Here is a 25,179-nt window from a genome sequence, read left to right on the forward strand (position 1 = left end):
CAGTTTCCCCTTTTGGAGCAAGTGCTTATTTCTGGGTTATAGAAATTACCTGAGATTCATATATATTCAAAATGCAATGACACGCCTTCCAATTGTCCCCGAAGTGTCTGTCATTTCCATTTTTTCAGCCACATTCCACTTGCTCTTGACATACTGCTCTTTTTCCTTCTGTAATCTGTGGTATATTCTTTCTACTCCTTTTTCTTTTTACTCTTAAGTCAATTTCTGATCTTGAACTTTGCTCCTTTTGGTTTGCATAAAGTTGTTTTTATGGGATGAAGTATAAGCCCTAGAAACAATACACTTTTACTGGGGGGTCTTGAATATAGAGACAGATTTTTTAAAATTAATGGTTGCAGCTCTGTGAGTCAATGGACAACTCATAGCAATCCACTTAGGAAGTTATCCCATTTTAAGGTTGCCAATGTTTAAGCAAGAAGTATTCATATATATCCATAGACCTGAGAATATGTACATTGCTTCAATCTCAAATGTAGCAGGCAGGTGCTAGGGTGAGAAAAGGAAAGCAGAAATGTCTAAGCCAGCAGGCCTGCAGGAGCTGGGGAAATGTCCTCAAACAGAGGTGGTGTGTGTGTCCCAACCTTAGGAGAACTACTAGCCCTCGAATTCTGTGACTCTTTCTAAGCAAGTATTTATAAGCAGAGTGAAATGAAATGGACACATATTATATTATTCAGGAAAATAACTGCTTTTAAAAGTTGTCTAAGTGTATGAAGTGATCATGGTGGCTCAGATATTCCCAAAACAATAACTGGAAAGACAAGTCAGGCAAGACAGAAGGAAAATGTTTCTGCTGACTGCAGTTCACAGGGCGTGTGGCTGCACCCTATGGAGCTGAAAGAAATCATGTGCTCAGTGGAAATTTATGGCTTACACCTCATTGCTCCAAAAAGTCCCAGGAGAATATACTTGAACCCAAAATAGGCAGTGACAGCATTTCAACTAAACCTTGATTGTCTTTAGATACATTTGAACTTGTAAGGACTTTCAGAAAAGAAATGATCATTGATTGAGCTGCTAAAATACTGTAAATAATTGATAGGATATCTATCTCAGTTTTCTTCAAAGTTTTCTGCTAAATCTTTACAAGTCTTAATAGTATTAGGTCAGTGCAAAAGTAACTACTGTTCTTGCCTTTGAAGTAATGGCAAAATATTTATTCCTAATCTCTGAACCAATGGCCCTTTCATAAACATCGACTAATGAAATGCCAACATGATTTTATATCAGTTCTTTCAGATGGGTTTTTACGTATTTATCAAATTGGTCTTGAGACTGCTCCTGAGAAATGCTATAGGTACTCCCAAATAATTACAATTTTCCTGGCCTGATATCCACCAGTCTTTAAAACCATCACAGCCATATACAGGCTTTATTTTTAGTTTGTTCTTATAGAATGCCTGCTAAGATCTTGATGAAATGGATTTTACAGTTATCTCCTAAATGAGTGAGAAGGGGAAACAATAAAAACTTAGATTGTAAATTTGCATTTTTGTTTAAGAAAATTGCAAACCTCCCGCATTATACAATTGAAAACAATATAAACAATTCATGAGTCATAGAACTGAGATTTTTCTCATGGTTGAAAACATTTTTTGAAGTTCATACCAGCATATTTAAAGTGAAATGGATAAATGAGACAGTTATACAGTATTACTTGAAAAATTAAAAAAAAATCACTCACTTCAACTTTGGAGACTTTTTAAAAACCTAACTTGTTCTCAATATTTTTAGGGCTCTGTGCTTTATTCATCAATGACCTAAACTAAAACTAAACTAAAACTATTACAGAGCTGCAGAGAATTTTCTGGTGGGTATTGGGCTATTGTGTGGGGTTGAAGGAGGCAGTTTCTTAACCTAGGAACTGGTACCACTTTTCATTTCACCTTCGTTTCCACACAAGTTTTATATACCACTTGAATTTGCCCAGTTGGTCTTCAAAGAGCACAGGTGTATAATATGGGCTTTACTAACCTCTACTAAGCAATATATTTTATTCTCATATTTATTCAAGAGTGGAGAGAACCACACAATGTCTTTAACTTTTGGGGGAAGACTCAAGAGCTCTAAGACAAATAATTTTAGTCACCTGTCTCTACAGTCTTTGCATACATGGTAAGTATGAATAAATTTCACCCTAGATAATTAGCTGAGAAAAGAATGCAGAGAGCAGCAGGATGACCTCAGTTAAAACAAGTAATACTTGGACACTCTCATGTCTTAGGGGATTACTAGATTTTTTAATCAACATTACATTGTGGGAATGAGCTCATAGCCATATCATCTCTAAAATAAATGGTAAGAGGCGCTGCTCCATAGAGCTACACGTTATTGAAATAATGAGATTTTGTTTTAAATTCAAACTGTTTTTCTCATTTGTTATTAGCAGAAGGAATTTTGAAATAATTAAAATATGATTGCTATAAAAATACAGTAAAAAGAAAAAAGGTAACTAAGAATTTTGACATTGTAGAGTCATAAGAAATGCAGTTGCTGTTTTGTACCTTAGGTATACAGATTTGAAGAAGTCCTAAGTCCTATTCCTGACCATAGTTTTACAAAACTATGGTGTTGGGAGAGAGCCAAACATTTTTGGTGTGGTTAAACCTCCTCTATTGATGATGGAAAATTCGTATCCAAGTGCATTCCCAGTTAGACAACTGTACGGTTAGGGCTGCTGTGTTTGACATGATCTTCTTCTACCTCACGAGGCTATTCAGAGGATCTGCAAACTGTTGAGAATAACAATACTGAGTAGGATCATTGATCATTGATCATTGATCATAAAGGAAATAAATGGCTTGTTGCCAAATCATGGGCAATTATTAATGAATACTTACAGAGTTGTCTCAGGCCCTTCTGCCTGCAGAACGCACGTTCGTGTCCTATCATGTCTTTTAACTAGGGGAAGAAAATTTAGAATTTAATTTCCAAAAGTAGTTCTGCTTCAGGAATTCTTGTTCATTGTCCTCATCCTGTCAGTATTATGCTAGTCTTTTAACATTGCCAAAATCTTGTTCTGTGTTAAATGATTTGTTTTTCCTGGTGATGTCGACACCTTTCAATACTTGTAGACAATCATTATCCTGCACCTTGTTTGGTGCTTAGCTCTACTTTACATATTTAATAACTTTAATTTTTTTTCCCCCTTTGGAGACAGAGTCTTGCTCGGTCACCCAGGCTGGAGTGCAGTGGCGTGATCTCGGCTCACTGCAACCTCTGCTTCTTAGGTTCAAGCGATTCTCATGCCTCACCCGCCAGAGTAGCTGGGACTACAGGTGCATGCCATCATGCCCGGGTAATTTTTTGTATTTTTAATAGAGATGGGATTCCACCATGTTGGCCAGGCTGGTCTTGAACTCCTGGCCTCAAGTGATCTGCCTGCCTCAGCCTCCCAAAATGCTGGGATTACAGGCGTGAGTCACTGAGCCCAGCCAGCTTAATATTATTTGTAAATGAATTTATATTTTTTATTTCAGTCTTATATTTATATTTTTTATATTTTTTATATTTATATTTTTATATTTTTTATTTATGTCTTATATTTTTATTTCAGTGAGAAAGGTGCTTAAATATGACCTATCAGTTCAAGAAGTTATGGAAACTAAATGCTACCCAAACATGAGCCAAGAGAAATAAGTTAGCATTTGCAGAAAATGGGGTCATTCAACTGGCTTCAGAGGTGGTTAAAATATATGTAACAGATATATTCCTTGCTCATATTTGGTTTCAACAACCAATGCATTCACATCTTAGGCAGATTTAGGGGTGGGGAATATGTGATATCAGACAATTTATTTTGTTGGCTTACAGTTTACTCAAGTCAGTCATTTTTATATGTTGTAATATAAATATGTTCTCTAACAAGAACGGGGCTTAGTGAGTACTCAAAAATTTTAGACTTGTATCACGAAAATAGGCAAATAAACAAAAACATCTGTTCTTAGAAAAGGGTAAATAAATACGATGAAATCTTGTCTAACTCTCTCAAAGAAAGAAGACTTGGGTATAAAAGTCTATAGCAAGCTTACACTTTGCATAAATAAAAAAGATTTTGAAGTTTCATTTTCAACTCTTTTTCTTCCTGTAAAAGGCAAGGTAAATGTATCATGTGAAATAAAATAAGACTGTCAGTTACAGGAAGTAATGAAGAATATGTGATTAAATGAATTAGTTACAATTGTTTGGAATACTTTCTTTATTTCAAATTCCACCAAAAAATCTATGTCTATTGTAAAATGACTAATAAAAAATAGTAGTGCTACTTCTCTATCTTTAGAAGGATATTGAGGTAATTTCTAAAAAATAAGTGAGATTTTTATGAGGAAAGTATATTAAATAAGACCATATTTACACCTCACAAGATTTAGGAGGTTTTTTGTGTTTGTTTGTTTTGTTTTGTTTTTTAAATATAGTATGTTTCTAGTACAACTATTTTTTGTTTGCTTGTTTGTTTGTTTTTTGAGACAAGTCTTGCTCTTTTTCCCAGGCTGGAGTGCAGTGGCGCCATCATGACTTACTGCAGCTCCAACCTCCTAGACTCAAGCGATCCTCCCACCTCAGCCTCCTAAGTAGCTGGGTTTACAGGCATGTGCCACCATGCCCAGCTAATTTTTAAATTTTTTCTAGAGATGGGGTCTCACTACATTGCTCAGACTGGTCTTGAATTCCTGTACTCAAGTGATTCTCCTGCCTTGGCCTCTCAAAGTGCTGGAATTACAGGCATGAGTCACTCTGCCCAACTAGTACTATTGTTGATAATAGTACTATACTTTATTTTGAAAACATCCAAATATTTCCTTTTAAAGAAAGAATTTATATAATGTTTTCCTCCATTTTTCTAACAACATTTTATGTAAGTTTCTCAAACATTTAATTCAAAGTATTGAATTTAAAAATGAGATTATGCTTCTCTTCTGTATTAGAACTAGGTAACAGGAAAAAATGAAAAAAACAAGATGAATAGTTTATACTGCTTCTACCAGAAGTTAAAGATAAGAGAAAAATTTGTTTCTTAGAAAGATAGATTTTCTTTAGAAGGATAATGTAAAAAGTACTTGTTTCTTTTCTTTCTACATCATACCATAAGACTAACTATTGACAAAATTGTCCCGATCTCTCTCTCTCTTGTGGACCTACTTTTATTACCCCTTCTCTTTTTGAGGTAAACAGGTATCCAGGTTAATCATGCTACCCTTGGTTATCGTCATATGTATTTCTGAAATTGTCTTTTACATATGTCTTTTTACTTGTTACTGTAAGGCATAAGAACAGCCTTTATCTTGTTGATTATGGTAACGAGCACGTAGCAATTTCTCAATAAAAATATGTTGGAAAATAAATGTTTAAGTACTTTTTTGTGTGCAATTGGCTCAGAACAGTAATTAATTCAAAAGTTTATATCCTAGAATGTTGTAATTTGTTTTTTTCTTTATTTTTTCTTTTCTTGGAAAGGAAAAAAAATTCTTACCTAAAAGGTGACATCTTTTCTGGCAATAGTTTAGTCAATGTGTCACCTGAGAGGAAAGAATTTAGGCAAATAGTTTTCCATAAAATTTCTCAAATCCAACAATGTAGGCCTCCTGTGCCTAACTTACCTCTGTCTCTGGGTTAAATATTTAAAATGGCCATTTCTTCTACATTTGCAAGTCTGTTCTGGAGTTCCACAGTTTTCAGGCAAAGAGAAGAGAGAATATAGCAAGAAATGGGTACCCCTGAAATCATCATAAAAAGTTGTAGGCCTATCCAGCTTTGGAATTGTGGGAACTGGACATATTTAACTGTTTGTACCACTGACCTGGTCTAGTACCAACTGTTTGAGACACTTTAGAACATGTTTGCAATTGTACCATTGTAGCTATGTTGTCCTATTTTTTTTAAAGATTTAGGCTAGTGATAGTTCACTAGTGTAACACATTCTAGATTATTTTGGTTTCTGTCATAAGTCTAATGCCACAAACTTCTATGCATCTCATTGTCATTCTCAGTTTGTAGAACTAAATTGAGTAGTTGAGAACTTCCTTGCATCTCTTAAGAAAATTCTTTACGTCCCATTGTGCTCAGAATAAAATCAAAGTTCATCACCAATAAAGCCACAGCTACTTCTCTATTAAATGAATGAAAGCAAACAAATACAAAGTCTTTTGACTATGAAGTCTATATGTTTAAAAATCTTCTTTTCCAATCCTGGTAATTGATTATATGGAGTCAAATAAGCCATAGCAACTAAGCTCCAGAATTCACTGGGGAAAGAGAAAGGAACTGGTTTTTATTGAACCTCTACCATACTCAATTAGTGTCAGGGACGTTTGTGTACACATCAACCTTGTGAGGCAGGCATTATCATTCTCATTTTTCAGTTAGGCTAATTGGGAATCAGAGTGGTTGACTGATTTTTCAAGTCAACTAGGTGACAAGTGAAAGAGCATGAATTCAATCCTGGATAGGTTTGAAGAGTCAAAATTTAACAAATTGAAATGTATTATCTTACAGGTATAGCCAGTGTTTATAATACAAAGTGTTTGTTTATTCATTTATTTTTTCAACAAACATTTGTGGGATGCCAATTTTTTACTGGGTATTCTTCAAGATGCAGAAAGTAGGGAAGATAAGCAGAAAGAAACCAGAAATGGTCCTTGCTGTTTGGGAATTTATAGCAGTGGGATGCCAAGTTTTCTGCAAATAATCATGGTGTTGACTATGTGTAATATACAATTACTGAATATAAAAAGTGATCTGAAGTAACTGAACACAATTTTATAAAAGTGTATTAAAATATGAAAAAAGGAACTGAGGTCAGGTGGAGAGGTCAGTGAAGGCTTCCTGAGGTAGTAATTATTGAAAGCTGGAGGATGATTAACAGTGAAATAGACAAAAACAGAACAACAACAACAACAAAAAACCCAAGAAAAACAGGAAAATGAGGTTGAAATGTTTCCTTGGAAGAGGAAGGAAACAGCTTTTGCAAGGGCTCAATGGTACATTGGGGATATTTCTAAAAGCCAGTAGATACAGAAGTCAGAGTGTAAGGGGGCGAAAGTTACAAAATACAGAGGGAAGGAGATTAAACATGGGGTTAACCTTGGAGGCCCCGTAGGGTTTGCAAAACTGAAGGTGTATCTGCGTAAAGGGAATCATAGCTTCCATTAATAAAGCCTACGTTAGCTACTGAAATTGTCAGAGAGGCATTCAAACCACAGTGACCGCATCTTGAATAAGGGCTAGGTAAAAATAAAGCTGAGACCTACTGGGCTGCATTCCCAGGAGGCTAGGCATTCTTAGTCACAGGATGAGATAGGAGTTTGACACAAGAGACAGGTAACAAAGACCCTGCTGATAAAATGGGATGAGATAGAGAAGTGGGCCAAACCTCACCAAAACCAAGATGGTGATGAAAGGGACCTCTGGTTGTCCTCACTGCTTATATGCTAATTATAATGCATCAGCGTGCTAAAAGACACTCCCACCAGCTCCGTGACAGTTTACAAATGCCATGACAATGTCCAGAAGTCACTCATATAGTCTAATAACAGGAGGAACCCTCAGTTCTGGGAAATCCGTGCCCCTTTTCCAGACAACTCATGAATAATCCACCCCTTGTTTAGCATATAATCAAGAAATAACTATAAGTATATTCATTCAAACAGCCCATACCACTGCTCTGTTTATGGAGTAGCCAATGTTTCATTTGTTTACTTCTCTACTTTCACTTTGTTCTGTGGACTTACCCTCAGGTTTTTCCTGCAGGAGATCCAGGGACCCTCTTTTGGGGTATGGATCGGGACCATTTTCTGGTAACAGAACGTCTAGGCCAAGTTGAAAAGAGCGGTGTCTGCAATGGACCCGGTATCGAGTACTGAAGCACTGGTACCACGCCACTGAACATAAGTAAAGGGAATGATAAACTCTTCTTTATTTGTTTATTCTTTTTTCATAAATCACACATAAAGGTGAATAATTCATTGATCCTCTTTCAAGAGGCTTATGATACAGTGGAGAAAGTAACTCCTATGTAAATATCTCTGGTCTACAGAACAAAGGTTGCAACTGCCATGAACAAAGAGAGGGAAAAGTTGCTAAATCCTGAAGAAGCTGGGGTGGGGGTGGGAGGCAGGTGTTAGCTGGGGAAAGGTTCCTGGAGGAAGCACTAGTCTAGTTAGATCTTAAAGGATGAGTGGTAGCAGAATATTCAGAGGTGGGAGAGAACGGCTGTCTAGTCTGGTGTAGTAAAGCCCGGCCTATGGAGGGTGCCATGAAAGAGAATAACTATTACAGAGGAACTTCATGAATGTGTAAAGATAAACGAGTTCCAAATTGGGAAGTTTCTTTGAAGATGGCAGTAAGTAGGGATGATCCTGAAAGAGTGTCATCGCTAGGGGAACTCTACCCATGTGCATAGTAGAGTTGCGGAAATGAGACTTTTTCTGGAAGAGTCCACCTGAAATGAGTTGACTGAGATTTGCATATGTAAATAAGCAGCTTGGGTACAACTGAAATAATTAAAAGGCTTCCTTTCTCAGCTGTGGGTGTTTTCATCTCCATGTCCAACTGTTGGGGGAAGGAAGTGTCTTACTGCTTTGATTAGTCAGTTTTGGGGCACCCTAAGAAGTGGAGTGCAAATAGGCAGGGATAGAGGTGGCGTGTTTCCCAGTTCTCCTGCAATGCTCAAATCCAACCCATTATTCACCCCAGGAAAGAAGCACCTGAGATTTCATGTAAACCATAAGAGCAACTGCCCTTTGATGCCTCCATGGCTCCCAAGATAACATCATTCTGTTGCTGTGACAAAGGCTGGTGAGAAAAGAGAATTTGGGCATCTGAATGCTGGTTTTCATGTGTCTCATGTGTTAACCACCTCCTTCAAGTTGTATACCCTGCCTTTGTTGTTGGTTTGCTCCCCGTGGTTTTGAGAAACCTCTGTCTATTCTTCTGATGCTATTGTGAACGTGGAGCATTTTGACTTGCTGCTCACATTCTCCCTTGTCACAGTGGCCAATATTCGGTTGTCTCTATGATTCCCATTTTGCTCTGCCTGCGCTGAGAGGTACAGATGAGTGCCATAAGTGAGGTTCTTTCTTTTCCTCCCTTCAGAACTTTTTGATTTGGAGCAATAAAGCCTCTGATTCTCGGGTGACATCTTTAGACATAGTGTCTGTTTCCTGAATTCATCCCTTGTTTCTCACTTTATTTCTGTCTCGTATGTTTAGCCTTTCATTTTCTCAATAGCTTTTGAAATATTTATGATGTCTGGAACCTGTTTCTTAGTACTTGCATCATGAACATTCAAAAAGTGCTGTCATGCTGTGGTAACAAAAATGTGGAAAAACATGTCCACATAGCAGTTACCAATTTGTGCTTACAGTTCTTCAGGATTTTAGTTTACCAGCCACCCACTGTCACCTTTCATTTTTCTAGGTTCACTGTAGCTTTTCCATGATACAACTTTTTGCTGATTTATAGCATCTAAAACATTCCAGAAGAATTAAATGTGTTTCAGAGAGAGAGAGAGAGAGAGATAGAGAGAGAAACAAAAACAACAAAAACAAAAAACAGGGGTCTTGCTCTCTTGGGAAATACAGACATGGTGAGAATGAGACTGATCCTTTTTGTTTGAAGTCAGTTCTCTTCTGGGATCACTTTATTGGTTCCATCTGCAATTGCTTCTTTTTGCTAAATGCCTTACTATTTGATCAGAAACAGCCTGCTTTTGATTCAACTGGAAAATGTGACTGCTTTTGTGCTTAACATTTAGTTTTGTGTTTTCCTTCTTGTAGCCTCACATTGGGTTTCATTCATCCATTCATTTAACATTTAAGGAACACCCACAGGGGGCCTGGCACCACTCTAGGTTGTGGAAGAAGCGGGGAGAAGAGGGTCCTGTCCAGCACAGAGGAGACACAGCTCCTATATTCAGTTGTTTGGGAGGCACTTATTCTTTGTTGGCATCCTGGATAATGAAGACTATTGAAAGGGGAAGCTCCCTTTAACTTCAAAGGGTGTTTTGTGCATATATGAGGCTCCCTCAGGGGCCAAAGAGAAATAGAGCTAGGATTAGAGTGAGAGTGGGTGAAGCTGAGTGTAACAGAGAAAAAGTCGGATGTTAAAAATATCTCAACAGGAATAAACAAACAGCATCAGCTGTGTCTTATTATATTGTCGTGAGGACTGTAGAGGGCAGGCAGGGAAGAGAAGTGAAATAAACACTGATTAATATTCGGGAGGCACAGGGGATTCACAATCTAAATAGAAACAAAGGAATTATCTTCGTGCTGCTGGTTTTGGGACCAGCCAGAAATAGAAGAGTAAGCTGGAACCTCCCAATGCATTGATGGCTGTTAGTAAATCCGTTCCAGAAGCAGCAATATGACTTTTATAAACCAACAAATTATCACATCACAAATTATTTTTTTATTGCTCTAGGAAGCAACTTACAATTGCATCCAATTGTTACAAAAAGGCATTACATTAGTCAAAAAAAAAATGATTTTTTGAAATCTACATTTTCCAAATCTATCACGGTAAATTTCTTAAAATCCTTTATTTTTTATAAAAATAAAATATTGTTGTAATGAAACAAATATAGCATTAATGAACAAATACTAGAATTAAAGTAATTTGCCTAGGATGTAAATATTTTTATATACTACTAGAGAATTGTAAGTATACATACTTTGAGAGTTTAAAATTAGTGCAAAGGTATCTGAGCAAGGAAGCAGATATGTAAGAGAAAGTTTCAATTTCTTCACATAACCCATAACCCATTGTCAACAGTTACCTAAACTGCAATTCAGTATTTTAGGTTTTATGAGACTCTGTGACTGTCATTTGAATGTGACTATTGCATCTGCCTTCACACCTGAAAAAGACACATCACATGTTTGTGACCTGGCTTCACACCTGAAAAAGAAACATTACGTGTTTGTGACCTGGCTTCTAAAGAAAGTCTGAACGACTTTTGTAGAGTTCTACATATTCTTTGTGTTTTGCAAACGATTAGGTTTTCATTTTATTGTAGCAATGCCAATATATTTTGGTAATTTGAAGAAAGGAATATTAGGAACTGATGCAGAAGCAAAACAAGTACATATAGAATATTATTAATTTGTAAAAAGAGAAGAACAGAGAGCTGGGAGTTAACCCGATAAACAAACTCATAATTTTGGTAAGCCTCAATGCTACCACAACTATGGAAATTTAACCATATACAATTTTACCTCCACAAACCACAGCAATTATAATGAGTATATTTTAAACCATCGAAATTTGGGAGACAGACAAGTACATTCAGACAGAGTCTGATTTTGATTTTCTAAAGACTCCACTCTAAAGTTTATAAATCTACTCCTTGCAAGGAAGTAAAACAATGTTGTAACTCCTCAAAATGTAACAAGTACATGTGGATAAAAATTAAAACACATTTTTTACTTCCAGGTTAGTATTAAACATTTTCAAGCATAGGAATTTTTTTCTTTGCTCAGTGCACAAATTCTAGAAAATAAAAATGTTAGATCTATCCAATGTATGTTAGTTTCCTATACCAAATTATCTCAAAATTCATGGCTTAAAGCAATACAGATTTATTCTATCACACTTTTGAAGGTCAGAAGTTAAAACTCATTATCACTTGGCAGAGGAATTGAGGTGTCAGCAGGGCCAAGCTCCTTCCTGAGACTCCACGGAACAGTCCATTCCTTGCCTCTTCTAGGTTTGGATGGTGCCAGCATTCCTTGGCTGCACCAAGGTGCCACAACAGTTCAATCCTCAAGGGCAGCATCTTCACACCTCTCTCGTCTTCGTCGTCTTATCACCTTCTCTCTGTGTTCATGTATGTCTGTATCCCTTTGTTTCCATATGATAAAGATGTGTATGGTTACATTTTTCAGGAAAGTCTTCTCTTCTCAAGATCCTTAATCACATCTGCAAAGACCCCTTTGATTCATGAACGTTACCATTTAAAAGGTGCAAGCATTCAGACTTGGATATCACTTGATGGGCCATTGATTAACCTACCAGTGATTTATGTAATAATTGAAAAATGATCATTGAAACCTAGACAGAAGAGTCCAGATTTATGTAATAACTAAAAACCCTTCAATAAATATTTACTTGACAACAGCTACCATGGTAGGCAGAGAGGATAACTGCAAAGGAGGCAGGACGATTCCTGTTCTCACAGAGCTTACCACCTGTGGGCATTGAGAGCTTCCAGTGTTCCAGGAACTAGGTGGACAGACATCTTAAGAGACTGGATGACAGTTGGTAAACTGGGGGTTTGAAAACTGGTGAGAAGGTTGGAAATTGCTTTTGTCAGAAACAGAAATAAAAGAGAAAAGATTAAGGACAAGTAGGATTTGGGGGATTCTTTGAAGATCCAGGTGCAGCATCTATTAGTGTTCTTCATCCTGTATTTCCCCAGAGTTCTTCTCCCTCTGAGTCCATGGCAGACTTTCACTTCTTATTCCCTGTGTAACTGTTTCCAGACACTGAATGAATTGAGTGGCTGAGTGCCACTTCTGGAAAGACGATTTAAATGTCCACTGAAAACCCTCCAAACCTCTCTTCTCCTGTCACAACAACTGACAAATACTCCAAACAGTGGCTGCTGTGTCTTGAGTTCGACGTGGAAAAGAACCCACACCAATGAACATGAAGTGTGAAGAAGAAATATGTCTTTGCTTTAAGGTATAGAGATTTCAGAGGTATTATTGCAGTCTAACCAGGAATTTATAGTGACATTCATTAAATAAGTTGTTTGATTCTTTTTGTCCATGCTCAGGAGAAGAGCAAAATAAAGCAGAACGTAGGTAGCTCAGATCATTCAAGCTTGTTATGTGCCTGAGCGGGGAGGGCAGTGGGGTATTCAGGACAGAAGACATTGTTAGTTACAAAGCTTTTAGCTCTAGCATTTTGTATTGTTGTTGTTGTTGAATTCAGTTGCTTTAGTTAGTAAAAAACAGAATAACACCAAAGAATTTGGCATGACACTAAGGGTTTACAGACCATGAAAATAATACATCATCTCCTTTGATACTCATATTAATGATTCGATCTAATAAAATGTTTCCATTTTTATGGAAGAGTAATTTGTGGTATTTTGATAGAAAGTAAAATTTCCAAAACCTAATTATTTAGTCAACAAAGCACCTACTTATTCTTAGCTACTGTGCTAGCTGCTAGGTATGGTACCCTGGTGCCCAGAAGAGCCAGCAGTAAGTGAGACAAGCTTAGTACAAGATCTCATGGGGCATATGGCAAAATTGAGACAAGATATTCTTCTGAATCCTGGACAAAACATCTTTCTTTTTATTTCAGATTTTATTTTTTTATGATGCCATGTGTCTTAACTACTAAAAACTCTAATTCAACTACTAGGAAGAAGAGGTTTAGAATATGCTTTATGGAACAATCCCAACTTCATTTTATTCGGTTTATTCTGTACCACATAAAATAGGCATGAAGCAGTAACAGAAGGTGACATTTTTTCCTTACCATTATAAAGATAAACACTGCAAGTCTACGGGGGAGTAAACTGCAAGTATAGGAGTTACAGAAAAACCTGACGCTTCCACTTTTGCACTGAATTCTGATATCTGATGGTTTCTGTACGTCTCTAAACTCACTGGCAGAGATAAATAGCTATTATGTAAGTCATTGGGTATTTAGAGGTAGGCACTGTAAGCCTAGACCACTGAATTTTCATGTCTTTCTCCTGTAAGTGTTCCTTTCATTGTCTCTTATAAAAACCTAATGGAGAGGAGGAAAAATGTTTTTTTCCTTCTACCCTTCTAAGTTCATGGCTGAGGTCCCTGTAACAAAAGACAAAGTAACAAGTGAAAAGCATAGTTAATTTCATATAAATTTTATATATATGGGAAGCTCCCAAAAAGTGAAGACCCAAAGAAATAGTTAAACCTGGGTATTTTTTTAACAATAGGTTTGATGAAGAGTGAACAGTTGTGAATAAATACCACAGGACAGAGTATGAAGTAAGTGTAGTATACTGGGGGAGTCTTAGCAAGGCTGGTTTGTTCAATTTCCTCTGTGTTCTTTGGTCTTTGGAGCTAAGGATACTCCTTTTTTTTTAGTATAGCAAGGACACCTCTCACCTGTGGGTCTCATGACTTGCTTTGGGAAAAGTTCAGAAAATCCTTTCTAGGTTTTATAACCTGCTTCAGGGGAAAGTGTCAGGGGAAGGTCTGAGACCTTCCTGCGTCTGCCATTTTCTCAAATTCAATATGCCATATGCCAAGGCGCCATATTTTGAGACAGTGTGTCCTGAACACCATCACTAATATGATTTCATTATTTGAAATGTAAAAACAAATGTCCTAGATTTTGTTAAATGGCGACGTATTTCACTATAGAGAGGAAACAAGGTATTTTACCTACAGTTTATGCAAACAAACATTATCACCATGATCTGGCATTTGCCTATGGAATTGCAAGCCCACGTACCGTTATCAGAAGCATGATAGTTGGATATAGACAACCTAGGGAAGCTTGAGATCCGGGCTTGAAATCTGAATTTGGGAGTTGTGTGTATCTGGATGTTAAGAAAAAATAGGATCATTGAGGTCTTTTCGAGAAAGAGTGTTGCTTACAAAGAGATGAGAATCTAGTACACACTTGAGAAAGTCCAGTAATTAAGATCTACTGAAAAGGATATTTTAAAAAGTACCTAGAAGTACCTATTTCAGAAAGTAGGAAGAAAACACTGCTCCAAAAGGTCGTGAACATTGAGCATCTCTGGATTTTTATTATATCTCTACACTATGGGGTCAGGAACAAAATATATGGGTATAGGAAACTTGTCCCTGCAGAGCCTCTCAGTAGTTACCTTCTTGCCATGCCCTTGCTTCAAACAGTCAAGCACGTAGCTGCATTTAAAATCCTTACCACACTTTGACATGAGCAAATAATTATTAATTGACATTTTCTGTATGCTTCATTAGTTCTTTTCTTATCTTCATAATTTCAGACTAAATATTGAATATTTGAAACCTCTAGGGAAAGGTTTTTTTTGGGGGGAGGGGGAAACCCATGTCTTAAAAGTCCCCTCTTAAAAGAAAATAAAAGCCTATTTTGTTTTATTTTCTGGTTTTTATTTTGTTTTTCCTTAGGACATTGAGTAGGAAGAACTTGAATACATAGTGTGAGTTAGTCATAGTTTTCTGGGAAGGCAATTGTGCCAGATCCACTAGGTTAGACACTACTAGCTTACTAGTGTCTGCGTAATTGAGTTAAAGAACATTACAATGAAGTTTTTATAAGTACCGTAATCCTTAGTATTTCTTCATTTGTCTTTCTACATGAATGATGATCTCTGTTTATATCTGTATCTAGAATATATTTTCTTGCTACAGTCTTCCTTAGAAGAAGGAAGTGTTAAAATCAAAAAATTTTGTTTGTCCTTTCCTTATCTAATGATAAGGAAGCATTTAGTGTATGTTTATCATAGCAATGAATTCCGTTTTCCAACACATAGCACTAAAAAATTGATTGTATATCATACACACAATTATTAGATAAGCATTGTTTTAAAAAGAAATGTCAAAATGTTCTTAAATATTTGTCTATCATTTTTAAAGAAAAATTTAAAAAGAGGTGAGGTATGTAAAGATTAGTGAAAGTGTACTGCTAATATTTTAGAATTTCAACATCTGTGTGTGTCCTGTTTCATGTCTATTTTTACCAGGTCTTTGGAAACATGATGTGTATTTCTAATGTATTCAGAGAATACTTTAGCAAATATGGAAATTAGCCAAACCCATATATCTACTTTTCAATTCCTTAAAAATTTTGCATTCTTTAGCAGCCCTAGGAAAATACAAAGTAGAAAAAGAAAAAAGATGACTCTAAATACTATTCCCTCCCCTAATTAAAAGAAATATTTGAATAAATAGATAATGCCAAAACCAAAACATTGGTTTGAAGTAGAACCATGAATTTAATTATCTAGATTTTTTGAGCTTTCCAAATCTCATCCAGTGACTTCATCATCACCTAATTCTGCCAAAGTAGTACCTTTGTCTTACATGTATTCTGTTTTCCCCTTTTCTTTAGACTCTTGATATGCCAGAAGAAGCCAGATACTCCACACATTCTCTCACTGAATCCTTGGAACATTTCTGTCATATGGAGGGGTGAAATACTATTTTGTTAACAATATGAATCCATTTTTTTACCCCCCTGCCTTTTGCCCTATTCTTCCCCTCTATTCAAGCAAATGGCATGCTATAAGTTCTTACCTGAGGGAAGCCATCTGGCAGAATGACAGGCAGAGAACTACTGTTTATTTCACTGCCTCAGCCTCAGACTGTGAAAGTTTTCCTGGGCATTGATATATCAGCATTGTAGCCCAAAGCAGGCCGAACGTGAGAGTGTTTCCACTCTTGGCTCTCCACTTTCTCCTCACTATCAAGCAAAGCGAAGAGAGAAAGGTGTGCCCTATTGTCTTGTACGACACCCAGAGAGGCAGCAAAACCCAAGTGAGGAATAGATCCAGACCAGGATTTCTCAACCGGGCTGTTACTGACATTTTGAAATCAACAATCTTTTGTTGTGGTGAGGCTGTTCTATACATTGTAGGTTGTTTAGCAGCAATCCTGGCCCATACCTACTAAATGTCCATTTCACCCTCCACCCCATTGTAACAACCACGAATATATCCAGAAATTACCAAGTATCTCTTGAGTAGGGGTGGTGTGGCAAAAGCACCCTTAGTTGAGAACCACATATGACCAGGTAGATCAGACCTTGAAAAGTCTGAATACAAACTTCCTTTGCCCATGCCGCTGAGTGCTTAGGCCTGGTTCAATGTCTCCCGAAAACGCTTGAAGGCTGATTTAAGTTTATAACTTCCCGGGTGAGCAAGCTTATACAGTAAGCCAGCTCTCAGTATGTCTTCAAGATGTGCCTGTTATATTTATCCTGCCCAGGAAGTCATTAGCTTTCTTTTAAGACTGACCAACAAAGCATTTTTTTTCTCTAGTAACTGAAGACAGATTACTGAGGACTAAACACTTTTGTTTTTAAAGGGAATTTATACGCATTGCCATATGAACTCTAGGGAGCTTAATACATATAATTTTAGCTAAGAGTTTTTGAAAATACTGTCTTGGAATTGGTTGTCCAATCCATTATTTTACTTGGTTTTACTTCTTAAAATTTAAGCAGTCTTTACCACCAGAGCATATTCAAGGTGATTATTAATAAAAACCACTACATAAAATAGCCACTTAAACTAAAAGATAAAAAGAAATAAGAATTTGTATAGAAGAAATAGAAAATTATTTGTGCCAGAGACTACAAGTTAGCATTGCCCACCTGAGTTTCCTGGAAGGTAGGGAAAAATAAAAATGAAGCATTAAAAAGTTATCATCCCATAATCAAATCATTTTTATGGTGATCCAGGAAGGCTAAAGGGAGAAATAGATTTTGGCTGGTAAGACTTTAGGAATTTTTGTTTTGTTTTGTTTTTGAGACGGAGTTTCGCTTTTGTTGCTCAGGCTGGAGTGCAGTGGTGCGATCTTGGTTCACTGCAAACTCCACCTTCTGAGTTCTAATGATTCTCCTGTCTCAGCCTCCAGAGTAGCTGGGATTACAGGCTCCTGCCACCATGCCTGGCTAGTTTGTGTAATTTTAGTAGACACGGGGTTTCACCACATTGGCCAGGCTGGTCTCGAACTCCTGACCTCAGGTGGTCTGCCCATCTCAGCCTTCCAAAGTGCTGGGATTACAGACGTGAGCTACCGCGCCCAGGCAGAATCTTTATAATCACACCGTTGTCTACTCTGAAACAATAGGTTTCTCCGTGTAACCTCACCTTTGCTCCTATTTAAAAATAAGTAAATAAATAAAAGACAAGGATTAGCTGCTCTCTCATTTATTGACATATATATAATATTTTTGGTTTCTGAAAATGTCATTAACACACTGACTAAGCTCTATTTTGTTCATAATTAAATTTTATGGATTTTATGAGTAGGAAATATGTGCATGGTAAAAATGTTCAAAAGACGTAATTGTGTACAAAGTTAAAAATAAGTCAACTTTTCCTTCCTAAACCACTTCCCAGTTTCCTTCCCCAGAAGCAATCATTGTTATCAGCTCAAGTTTCTTTCCAGAGATATTTCATGCATTAACAAATACACACAGACACACACAAACACACACATAATGTCTTTCCACACATGGCATTGCCCTATATATTAAATTCTAACAAATGAAAAAGCCATTGGATTTTTAAAGTAAAAATTAACTTTGATTTATAAGCTAGAATTTAAATAAGACTCACACTTGGCCATTTAACCCCTGCTCCTGGGACACATTAATCTTGGGTACACAAAATAGGGACATACTCTGAGTCATGTCCCTTATTTTTCTGTGTTTTTGCCAGCCTGAATTTCTGTGCTTCTAGCTCCCTTTAAGTCCATTTCACTTATCTTTTGTGGTCCATATGTGGTGTTTCACCTGTGTGGACAAACACATCTCAGCTTACCGTAGCCACCCACAGTCTGCACGCTTCAGTCTCTCCCACTGAAGCTGGGTGAAGAATTTGGACATTTCTTCTGTTGCTCACAAATTAGTCTCTGCACTTTCTTACCCTCTCCTCCTGGTAAACACCTGTGTTTCCACCAGATGTGTTTCTTCTCGCCGCTCTACTGGGGCATGGCTGGTGAAACCACGTGTCCTGTGGTCTCTGCAAAACTTAGAAGATTCTGATTCACCTTTTGACTTCTCATAGGCTCTCTTTGCTAACCACCCAGTCTCCCTCCAGATTTATTCAGATTTAGTCAGTCACTTGGCAACAGCACTTGGAGGTTTCTTTCTCTCGCTCTGCCGCCCAGGCTGGAGTGCAGTGGCCGGATCTCCGCTCACTGCAAGCTCCGCCCCCCGGGTTCCCGCCATTCTCCGGCCTCAGCCTCCCGAGGAGCTGGGACTACAGGCGCCGCCACCTCGCCCGGCTAGTTTTTGTATTTTTTTAGTAGAGACGGGGTTTCACCGTGTTCGCCAGGATGGTCTCGATCTTCTGACCTCGTGATCCGCCCGTCTCGGCCTCCCAAAGTGCTGGGATTACAGGCTTGAGTCACCGCGCCCGGCCGGAGGTTTCTTTTTTTACTGGACATTTACGAACATCTTGGGCATTTTGACTGGATATCACCTATGTGCTAGGTTCTCTTTCCAGGCTGTCCAAGGAGGCATATTGTTCCTGCAGTGAAAAAGCTCCTTATGCATCTACCTGACTAGGCCACCAGACATGTCTAGATTTCTCTGACACTTGAAATAAACACAATTTATCATCAAAACTAAATTTCCCAACTACTTACACAAATGACCTCCTTGCACTAACCTTCATGCCCGCCTCTTTCTTTTTCCTCTCCTGTTTCCTTGCTTACTACTATTTGAAATAAGAGAAGAGAAGAAGCCACAGTAACTTTGGATTCTCCTTTTCACTTTACCTCCCAACTTCAGTGAAATCTCCTGGTTTTGCTAGATGTTTACATATGTTTATATTTAGACCACTTGATCTAACCGTGATTTCCTTTTTGCAGTAGGTAGACATGTTTTATAGTGATTGTTGTACAGACAGCCTCAGGATATTTTTGCTTTCATGGTAATCTAACGTGACATTTCCCAAAGTTATTTATCTATGCAGCACTTTCAGAACTGTACCATTTTGGTGGAATGCTAGCTAAGATCATGAGTTATGATGACATCTAGCAAACTACACTCAGCATACAAACTTACATTTTAAAAAGTTTTCTATTAAAGTAACGAGAATATATTGCATTGATTTTAGTCGAACTCTGTTTTCATTTGGTTGTTAGTAAATCTGTAGGTTTAGTTAATGTATCCTTTTAGCCTTTTGCCTTCAAAGTGTAGCTATAAGCTTTATAGCCCCAGTAACGCAGAGTTCCTCCTACAACAAAATGATCATTTTCCAGTTTTTCACAGCTGACTTTCTTGATAGAAAAACAATGGTCTCACCTATATACTACAAATCCAAACTGCATTTAGTTCTCCCAACAACCCTCCCGCTGGCCACCTCTTTGGCTTAGGGATGCTGTAATAGTCTTGTATGTTGCACAAAAAAAAATACTACAAACTATACCCACAATTTCTGAGTTAGTAATCAAAGCACAGTTTAGCTGGGTGCTCTGAGCAGGAGTTTACAACATGGCGATTAAGGTGTCAGCCTAGCAGCATCTTCATCTTCAGGCATAAATGGGGAAGGAATCTCTTCCAAGCTCCCGTAGTATGTTGAGAGAATTCATTTCCTTGAGGGGAGAGGATTCATAGCTTGTTTTGTACAAGGCAACAAGGAGAGGAGGGCTTTCTCATGAGTCAGGCAGCAACATCTAATCGCTCCAATCTAATCTAATCATGACAGTGATATACCTTCATTTTTGTCATGTAGCATAATGTAATCACATAGTGACATCTCATTGCCTTTGTCATATTCTTCTGGTTAGAATTAGTCACAGGTTCCTCTTACACTCAAGGGGAGAGTGTGGGATTATACAAGGTGTGAACATCAGAAAGCATTGATCATGTGGCCCCTTTAAAGTTTGTGGCCCAGGTTCGTACATAAGTGCTACACACTGCCCCTAGAAGGATGGGCCAGGCGAAAAGACTTGTGTTCAGCTTGGAAATGGTCTCAGGAGCCATTTGGTCATGGAATTCTGAGATCCAGTGTATTTAGACTATGTTTTAGAAGGTGAGCACACAGGCTCATGCCTCCACCACTCAATGGACTCCTCACCCCAGGAGAGAGGTGCAGTTAGAATAGGTCAGAGTGGAACTCTTTTTTTTGAGATGGAGTTTCTTGTTTCCCAGGCTGCAGTGCAATGGCATGATCTCGGCTCACCGCAACCTCCGCCTCCCAGGTTCAAGCAATTCTCCTGCCTCAGCCTCCCTAGTAGCTGGGATTATAGGCATGTGCTACCATGCCCAGCTAATTTTGTATTTTTAGTAGAGACGGGGTTTCTCCATGTTGGTCAGGCTGATCTCGAACTCCTGACCTCATGATCCGCCCGCCTCGGCCTCCCAAAGTGCTGGGATTACAGGCATGAGCCACCACGCCCGGCCCAGACTGGAACTCTTTAAGGTATAGGTAGGACCCAAGGCAAAAACTTTTCTTTTCTGGGTCTAAGATGTATGAGCCACAACTTTGACAGCCTCACACTCGGGTCGTATGTGGTGTCACTGCCCTAGGGCAAGATGGAACATTGAAGAGAACATCAAAGACTCAAAGAGCATAAAAGGATCCCAATGTGAATGTGAGGCCCTCTGTTTTACCTTCATAAAGACTCAGTAACCTCTTCCACAGAGCAAGATGGCATCTTAAGAGGACGCAGAAAGAAGCAGCAGAGAGAGAGAGAGTCAGCGTTTACCGGAAAGGGATTGTTTGAAGTCTGCATATACCAGAAGAGACAGTGAGAAAATACGTGGATGAGTTAAGGTTTCACAATTGTCCAAGAGCTTGAGAAACATGTGAGGAGAATTGCATCAGCTACAGAAAATTAAGTTGCATTTTATTTGCTTTTTTGATGTGATGTGAATAAATATTTTGATACTATTCTATTGACCTTTGACTGAGATTTTCCAACTCAGTGTGTTGGCAATTTCATCCCCGGTCGTTCGTGAGTCCCTCCCTGAACCTGAGCTATCCTAGGGTTATGAAGTATTATGCAAGGACAAGTTATTTGAAAGTTCTTGGCTGCCAGTGATACGTGAATATGTTTTGATCTGGTTCTACTACCTCAACTCCTTTCTATGCCCAATTCTATGTTTTCAGCTCCGTCTACTATAATTCCTGCTGTTTGTAAGATGATTTTTAATTTCATGTTTGTTTTTCTTTTTTTCTGTTCACCTTTTATTTACTTTGCTTATTTATTTTATCTCCTTTTTTATTATTTTTATTTGATTTTTATCTTTTCTTTGATATTTTGTCTTAAAAAGGCCTTTTTGGCAGGGAGAGTTGGCTCATGCCTATAATCCCAGCACTTCAGGAGGCCAAAGTGGGCACATCACTTGAGGCCAGGAGTTTGAGACCAGACTAGCCAACATGGCAAAATCCCATCTCTACTAAAAATACAAAAATGAGCCAGCCACGTTGGCTCACACTTGTAATCCCAGCTACTTGGAGGCTGAGACATGAGAATCGCCTGAACTCTGGAAGTGGAAGTCGCAGTGAGCTGAGATTGTGCCACTACACTCCAGCCTGGGCGACAGAGTGAGACTCAGTCTTAAACACCTTTCTAAGATTTCTCTGATGTCATTTATGTAAAATATTTTAAATTTTTCTTACAAACTCTTATTCTAATAGATAACCTTCATTTATCCTCCTTTTATGTTAAAATATCTCCATCTAGTTTTGACGCAGATTCCCTTCTGATTTTGTCTCACTTTCTAATGGGGCCAAAAGAGCTGTTAGGATAGGCTCTTTGACGAAGAATAACATGAGAAGGAATTACATCTCTGAATACTTTCTTACCCCATCAAATATAAGCAGGTACGTGCACCATCATCAACTCATTGCGTTGAGCATTTCAGGTGAAACGGAAATAAGCTTGGACTAGAGTGAATCATTCTCTCATAAGCTTTTGTTTTCAATTACCTTAGATTTTTGCATTTAGCGTTCCAGGCTCAGCTATTGTGACACTGATTGTCCCCTTCGCTCCTTCTATGGGCAGCCTTGTTCTGGTGATATGTGTTAACGACTCCTTGTTTGGCCTCATTTTCTGCCACCCAGCAATGTGGAATGAGGCTCACGGATTTTTTCATAACCCATTCAGATCATGAAGCTTCTCGTCTCAAATAAATGATGAATCATCGTCAACTATTTAGGGTTACAGACATTTCAGTGTGTACCATCTAGTGTGGTGCATATTAGCATATAGATGTAGATGCAGATATAGACAAAGACAGACACACACACAGACACAGGCACAGACGCAGACATACAGAAACAGACAGAGATATACAGAGACCTAGTTTAGGCCTCATGACCCAAGTTGGTCCCCGTATCACTGTTTTTGGCAGTTACTTATAGATTAAGGCTTGCTTGAATCAAGTTGGTTTTTCATGCCTTCAGTGAGGACAGAAAATCCTTATTTGAGGTTCATGCATTTTGTAGTTTTATAGGTTTCAGGGAAGAAAGTGACAGAAATGCCTCTATTCTGTCACCTCTAACAATAAGATTATTTTACATATATTAAAAAATTATAACTAAATTGTTGCAGAAAAACAGACGTTACCTAAAATGTCTTGTTGACTGTTGATGGCATTCTTATTGCCATAAAGGACGGTACGGTTTAGAAAGTCATTTAAAGGACTAAGTGGGCAGTCTGGAAGGCCTTGATTATAAACTCTGTGCGTAAGTGATGGGTTTTCAATGTTCCAAGTGAGCCCACAGAGCCAGAAACCCACTGACACCTGATTCAGTCCCATTAAAGTCATTTTTCCTTAGCTGCCATTCTTAAGCAAATTCCATCTTCGACTATAAATAGTTATTCTAGGTGATCTAAGAAGCGGAATACAAGGATCTCAGAGGTCTTTACCGCCTGTTCACTGAAGGAAAAAAAATCTGTTTTGAACATGCTTACCTGGTCTCTTACCTCTGTGCAGTCAAATGCACGGGAAGCTTCTCCCCAGGGTGCATGACAAGAGCTAATCCAGGGCCAAGGAATTAGCGAGCTCCATGAGAAAACTGCAGATATTTCTATTTCAAGTAATTTATTTTAAGATAGAATTTAAAGATATGAATGCAAAGACCACAAGCTGCTATTTTAATTCAATGTATTTGGACCACTTACTGTTAACTCTTTATTTGTAGGAGACATTCACTTATCTTCCTTGATGGTACTGGTTTTATTAGAATAAGGTACATTTCCATGATGGATCCTAATAATATATCAGAAGAAAGACAAATTTTAAAATGACCAGTCTACTGGGTTTAATACATATTTATTATAATAACCCCTTTTCTTTCCACAAGTGAGAGAGCAAGTACTCGTACACTCATTCCTCCTCCACTGTAGTGTGGCACACTACATAATACTACATTAATACTCTTATGCTTTTAAATTAAGATTTTAGTTGGTAATTCCCACTTTTATTATCTTGCATGAGCATTAAAAAAACCATTTGTGCTATAGTTTATGACTACCATCTTATTGATACAAAAATTAAAGTTCAGAAGTATTAGGTAACTCCCCAAACATTACATTACTAACAAGTAGCAGCACTGGGTTCTAAATAAACTAACTATAAGCTGTAGCATAAAGAAGTCTTCTACATTTTGAGTATTGTAGCCAGAAAAACTACTGTGGGAGAATAAAGCTCAATTTAACACACATCTTGTGAAAGACATTGAAAATAGGCACGAGAACTCGCTAGTTATCCCATTGCCACTGTTAATGGGTGGTTGCTAGTTGCATTGAGAATAATATTCTGTTTAAAACTTGCACAAGAACTTACTGTTTAAGGTAATTGAGTGTAAAGCAAGAATGTTACATTGAGTCGCAGAAACCAAATCCTTAGGAAAAACCCATCTTTATAATCCTTTCCTTGTTTGTAACTAGAGATGGACCACATTTCTCAGAGAATATGTCATTAATAGTTTTACTCAATATTTATATTAAACTTTGCTTATATTCCGTGTCTAACTTTATAATATATGAAGATAATTATATCTGCCATATAGTATTTTATAGCCTCTTAGTGTTGAATGAGTCTTCTAGTTCAATATAATTTAAGTGTAAGACTAAATTTTAGTGGTTGGGGGATGGAAATAGAGAAAAAAGGGGAAGGAATAGCAAATAGGAAGGTTTCTATCCATTTGTCAAACTCTTACGGGAGTCTAACACACTCCTCTGAGTTTAAAGAGTCTTAAAATCACAAAACATTAACAGGGTAGAATGATAATGAATTCATAGTTGCTGCCACACTTTTATTATATAATACAGGTATTAACTAAAATGTAAAGCTATAGCTTCCATTTCAGCTATTTACTATGTTCTCATTCTGACTGAATCATTCCCTCACCTTGATATACTCGGGTTTATTGTTCTCAAAAGTCTATTTTTGTTGCTTCATTTATAGTTGACCATTCTCTCTTAGGAATGGCGTTAAAAAGTTAAGATATTAAAGTAA

This window comes from Macaca fascicularis, chromosome 2, assembly GCF_037993035.2.
Source record: "Macaca fascicularis isolate 582-1 chromosome 2, T2T-MFA8v1.1".
NCBI lineage: Eukaryota > Metazoa > Chordata > Mammalia > Primates > Cercopithecidae > Macaca > Macaca fascicularis.